This window comes from Sinocyclocheilus anshuiensis, unplaced genomic scaffold (genome assembly GCF_001515605.1).
Source record: "Sinocyclocheilus anshuiensis isolate Anshui unplaced genomic scaffold, SAMN03320099.WGS_v1.1 scaffold2853, whole genome shotgun sequence".
Taxonomy (NCBI): Eukaryota; Metazoa; Chordata; class Actinopteri; order Cypriniformes; family Cyprinidae; genus Sinocyclocheilus; species Sinocyclocheilus anshuiensis.
The window spans coordinates 89,814-96,341 of NW_015536645.1; the positions used below are offsets into that span (position 1 = coordinate 89,814).

Here is a 6,528-nt window from a genome sequence, read left to right on the forward strand (position 1 = left end):
AAAAAAAAAAAAAAATTGTTCTCAAAAGTATTAACTATTTTTCCATTTTGTAAAATGCTTTTCATTTGTACAAATGTCAAATAAAGTATTTTTCTACATCGGTTTGTTGAAATGTTTTTGCTAACAATAACTGATTTAAAAAATTGTGTAGATTACATTTTTTTCTTTAAGAAAATGAATGATGCACATTCAAACCTTGGTGTAAACTATAGTGTGTGCGTTTCATTTACATTTCTAAATTAAATGGTCAAAGTCTATTTCAGGTGCTTTGACCAATCGAAATTCAAATTAAAGCTTTTAAATAAAAAAAAAACATTTAAGGTATCAAGTTGTTGCAGTTCACTTAAAAAGCCTTGCTATGTCAAATGAATTTACACATTTTTCAAAACTATATGCAACTATATAAACTGCATTCTCTCCAGAAACTAACTTAAAAAAAAAATAAAAATGCACTGGTTTCATCTGTACTTCAGGGTTTTTCAAAACTTAAGGAAAAACAGTAAGACTTAAGTGGAGCATAGAGGTGCTTTAATAAATCAGCAACCCTGCAGTCTACCATGGTAAGATCAACCCAAGTAAAAAGTCACATGATAGTTACAATAAAAGCATCTCAAAAGGAGACGAGATCATTTGGCATGCTAAAACGATTATCGTTGTATGTGCACTGCATTTACTCAGACATAAATTGAGAATGAATGATTTTGTGCACTAAAACCGGAGGACTGACAACTTAAAGTGAAGGTTGCAAAAAAATAAGTCTAAAAACAGTTTAAAAAAAATCAATCATAGGCATGTTATAAAAAGGCAGTTAAAACACTTAAAAGGTTTGTGTGAGTGTATGAGGTCAGGCCTGAAGCGTGTTGAGATGGCTGAGACAGGCCTGAGCGCACTGCAGCACCATTCCCTTCAGCGCCTGCAGAAAGAGCTCCTGGCCAGAGTTCAGGTACAGCCACATGAGTCGACTCAGCTGCGCCGTCACACAGTCCCCGTGCAAACTCTCTGTTCCAACAAAACACATGAATGTTTGATGGCCATCAGGAAACAAACCTTCACTTATTCATTCTTTTAAATGGCCAATTCAGATACAATATATACAGGAAGGTGACATATACACAATACAATTTCATGGTAAACGTACACAACTGCTGATTTTAAAATAAACCATTTTATCCAATTCATATTTTAAACATTTAAACAACTATAAAATAGACTGAAAGAATTTTTAAAATGTAAATTAAGATAATTTTATATACATTTCTTCTCAATATTTCTTACACATTACAATAAAAAGACAGGTTTGATTTTTGAATATTGAAGTTGTTTTAGTAAAAACAAATATATTATTATAATATAAATAAATATTTTACTTTATTAATGTTTGCATTTTTATTTTCATACTACTGCACCTTAATCCTAAAATGCCACAGCATGGAAACAAAATGCAAACATATATTATTATTATTATTATTATAATAATATACATAGTGTTATGTTATACATGTTTGAATTTTTGAATTATTTTTGTTTGTTTGTTTCATGCCATGGTACTTTAATATTATTTTTAATAATGTTTGGATTTCCATGGTATGGAATGTCAATATTTAGTCTTCGTTTTGTTTTTAAATAATAAAAATTAGGGTTGCAAAAAGGTGGAAAATTTCCAGTACATTTCGGAAACATTCCAGAAATTTTGGAAACTTTCCAGGATTTTTTGGAATATTCTAGGGATTTTTGGAAAGTTTCCGTAATTTTCCACCCCTTTGCAACCCTATCTCAGACCCCTCAGAAGCTAACCGAACCGAGACTATATCGGGAGAAAATTAATCTTGAATCAAAATTCAACATATTGACAAAATGATAACTGCAAATCCATGCTTTGCTGACTGGAGTCTGACTGTGTGAATTGCAGCGATCCATTTGCTTCTGTTTTCTGTAGTTTTCGGCAGCTTGTAAAAATAGACCTTAGATTTCTTGTCAAATCTATTTGTCCAGTCAATAGCAAAGCTCTTTCCCATTTTAGATGCGTTTTGTGTGTTTTTTGTGGCATTCACGCTAAAAACCAATGCTGCCACTCAGTTTTTTGCCACTCAGTGACTCCGGTTGACAGTGACGTCACGTGCACACCCTCTATATGCAACGAGAACAAACCGTAAGATGAATAACAGCTTTTACTAACAGACGATAAATATTTATTTGTGTTATAAAGCATAACTAAATTTATGTTCTGTTATTAATTTGTAGTGCTAGTTTTGAGTGTTTTTTTTAAAGTCCATTAACTCTCACTGACTCCCTTACTAGTGCGTTGAGTACTGAACTAGAGCTGATTGAGACGCACCCAGAGATTTAGTTCGGACTAGTATTTTATTTCTATAATTATTCTCATCTACAGATGGCGTTTATTAAAGAGGAGAGTGAAGATGTGAAGATCGAAGAAGCGTTCAGAGTCAAACATGAAGATACTGAGGAACTAACAGGTTGGTTTCATTCTCAAAGCTGAACTCACGCATTTGATCCGTATTCAAATGTTCAGCTCTACAGACATGAATGATATTTCTGAAGAATCACTAGGAGTAATTTTGTATTCTGTTCTTACAGCATAAAATGTTGACGGAAATTGTCTTTCTATGGTCACCACTGCAGAATATGGAGTTGGGTGGTTGACATATAAGCCTGAAAACATTTTTTTTTTTAAACTTCAAATATTAGGCATAAAAAATATTGAGCTGTGTTGTACTGACTCTTGAATTTCCCCAAAAATATGTGGTCTTTTAGATTTTGTATTGGAAATTGGATTTATTTACCAATTCGTTGCATTTGTGCCTAAAATTGTCATATGGTGTGACATAAAAGTTATTCTATATAAAATGAAATTGGGATATACTCTCCCTAAGTAACTAACTTCACCATAAATCTTTATCATTACTATCTTAAGATTTAACATTATTTTGTGCAGATCCATTAGATTTTGTATTATTTTTCTAAATCATCATGCAGAGTAAGACATCTCTCCTCAGCCTTTCCAGACATTTTAGAATAATTCTGACAAACCCTGTTATAAATCTAACAAAATGCTTGTCAGTCACACCATATGACAATTTTGATGTTTAGATAAAAATCTGAAGTAGAGGTCTTTATAGAGCAGTAACGCTATGGTATGCTGTAATAATATCTTGTCAGAGGAACAACATAAAGATATAAATTTTTAACAAATACCCATTTTTATTAGTATATGACATCATGGACAGGTAGAACTGCATGTCATGTCATCCACCCAGTTACACCCATAACGTGTAAGGGATATATGTGATTTTACCTGCTATAGGCCAGTTTTCCCTAAGCTTTTTAATTGTAAGTACTATCACAGCACCATCAAATACCTCTTCATCACCACTAAATCAAAGAGGTGTACCTAAAACTAATATTAATGATAACATTAAAACTGTATGTAAAGTGGTGTAACGGACAGGGCGTGACAAATAAGATCCAAATGCAAGCTTTATTTAAAACAGATCGTGGTCAAGACAGGCAGGGTCGAACACCAGCAAACAACAGAATCCAAGGCAAGGCGAAGGGTAATCCAAGAAACAGGCAATGGTCAGGGCAGGCAGCAAACAATCACAAAAAAACAGGGAAACAGTCCAAGGTCCAAAAAACAGGCAAGGCAAAAACAAGGCAGGAAAAGATGGAAATACGCTCAGTAGAGTCCGCTTACAGCTGAACAACACTTTGCAATGTGAGTGGGTTTGTGTACAGCTTAAATAGTCCTCCTGATTGGAAACAAGGGTGTATGCAATCAGTTCCTAGGTGTGGGGTGTTATGGGAAATGGAGTCCGTGAAACATTGGCAAAGGTCTGGGATGGAGTGCCCTCTAGAGGAGCTCATGGGCACTCTAGCTGGAGATCGTGACAAGCGGTCGTTACTGTAAATGCTGCAAAATTATGAGATCAATCACAATGACTTATTCTGATGTATTGACATGCATATTAAGTCAGATTACATTTTCATTATGTTTTCCACCAAAGGGCAATTTTTGTATTGATTTCCAAGGGCATTTTAAGTGTGTCATATTGTGTAAAATTCTTAAATCAAATTAGAGTAATGACACACTGAAGGCTTTTACAAATTAAATGAAATCAGTAGAAACAAAGTCTTTGCACTGCATTGGTGGCACAGAAGCTGAACCTGATGTGTTTAGTTGTATTTACACAATTTTTGTATGTATTTTATATTTTCCATGCTGCTCAGAGGTGACAAAAATGCATTTACACAGCAGTTATTTTATTTTAGATATAGAGGAAAAACATACACTTCTTTAGTATTAGGCAATCCAATATCTCTACCCAACATTTAAACAACCAATTCTGTGTTGACGTCACTATCAGTTAATGAGTTTGACCAATGCTAAATATTTAACATGTTTGGTATCTAAAATCACACCCACACTTATTTGTTAACCACATCCACAATGATACATAAAACAATTACATTTATATAGGGCATAATTTTACACCAAACACAACAATGGAGAGAAAAAAAAAAAAACAATCGATACACAGTTGTTTGTAATAAACCTTTTATTTTAGTCACTCTGACATCTTAAAAATGTATGGTATCATGATTATGTACATTGCAAATCTCAGTTTCAGTTTATTTATAAAGCACTATTTAAACAACAGGACATTGACCAAAGTGCTGTACAGCCATAAAATTATTCCTAATAAAAAAACAACAACATCATAACAGACGAGAACAACGACCTGCAAACATCAAAAATCGAAATGAATAGAGTTGATAAATGACACAAATCTATCTAGATCTCTTTCTGACCATACCAAGAAACAAATATCAATATATCACGTCCAAACCAATATGAATAAAAAGGTTTGTTGTAGATATAATCTCATTCAAATTTACTCATGAATAAATTGCTGTAATTTGGTGCTATCGGAGTATACATTGCTGTTGAATTTGTAAATAAAAAATGTTTAGGAAGAGGTCAAAGTCCAGTAGCTCAGGTCCAAGTGTTTCGTAACAGGTGTTGCGGTAACGACTAAAATCAGTCAAATCAAATACAAATGTTAATTTAAAAATATGTGTAATTTCAGTTTCAAGTAACAACATGACTGCTAATAATACATTTTTAAAAATGTGAAAATCTATTAGCTTTCCTAATGGAACTGATTTTTTCCAGATTTTTAAGCACTTGCTCTGGAAAATGCATCAAGAAGATGTAAAATCATTAGTAGAGGTTTTAAATTAATGTTCACAAACACCTCAGACCTGGCTACTGATGCCTAAAAAGAAATTTGTTGATGGAAAGCTTTAAAAAAAAAAATGCATGTTTGAAAGTTTTGAAACTAAGATTTCATGACAGCCTGATCAGCATTGCGTAGTACCACTGTTTTCAACTTGTCAGAATTTTGTGATCTGAACATGCAAAAAGCCCATAGAGCCTTCTTTACAGTATTTAGAACTGCTTTCATATGAACAGGGAAAAAGAATAACTGCGAAAACCATTAGTTAAATGCAAACATAGCCTTCATGTCTTATGCTGCCTTCACGTGTTGCTGTTGAATTTGTAAATAAAAAATGTTCAGGAAGAGGTCAAAGTCCAGTAGCTCAGGTCCAAGTGTTTCGTAACAGGTGTTGCGGTAACGACTTAAATCAGTCAAATCAAATACAAATGTTAATTTAAAAATATGTGTAATTTCAGTTTCAAGTAACAACATGACTGCTAATAATACATTTTTAAAAATGTGAAAATCTATTAGCTTTCCTAATGGAACTGATTTTTTCCAGATTTTTAAGCACTTGCTCTGGAAAATGCATCAAGAAGATGTAAAATCATTAGTAGAGGTTTTAAATTAATGTTCACAAACACCTCAGACCTGGCTACTGATGCCTAAAAAGAAATTTGTTGATGGAAAGCTTTAAAAAAAAAAATGCATGTTTGAAAGTTTTGAAACTAAGATTTCATGACAGCCTGATCAGCATTGCGTAGTACCACTGTTTTCAACTTGTCAGAATTTTGTGATCTGAACATGCAAAAAGCCCATAGAGCCTTCTTTACAGTATTTAGAACTGCTTTCATATGAACAGGGAAAAAGAATAACTGCGAAAACCATTAGTTAAATGCAAACATAGCCTTCATGTCTTATGCTGCCTTCACGTGCTATCAGAATTATCGTAAATACGAGTTTCCTTGGTAAACATTGCACATGAACACCCTCTGATGTCGTATTTACTACTGGGAAGTTCAGGAATAATTTTGATACCCAAATTCCCGAGATGGGTGGGCCATAAAGTTTAAACGTGGTGGATGGGAGAACAAAGACTGTGACAGGTATGATTTATTACGCTATTTTCCCACAACAGCTAGATTGTGTCGTCTTGTCATTGATGTAGTGCATATTTACATATACCACTAATCATTTGAAGTGTATTGTATGTTATATACACAGCGAAAATAGTCTGGATTTGACCGAAATTACAGAATCGTCAGCAAACCCCCCCCCCCCAACAAAAATC

At 33.5% G+C, this 6,528-nt stretch overlaps 1 protein-coding gene across 1 annotated transcript in view; it reads left to right on the forward strand.

Annotated features, from left to right (window-relative positions):
- Positions 1-6,528, forward strand: part of LOC107654343 (gastrula zinc finger protein XlCGF8.2DB-like) — a 12,369-nt gene that overhangs the window by 909 nt on the left and 4,932 nt on the right. The gene's annotated exons all lie outside the window — the stretch shown is intronic.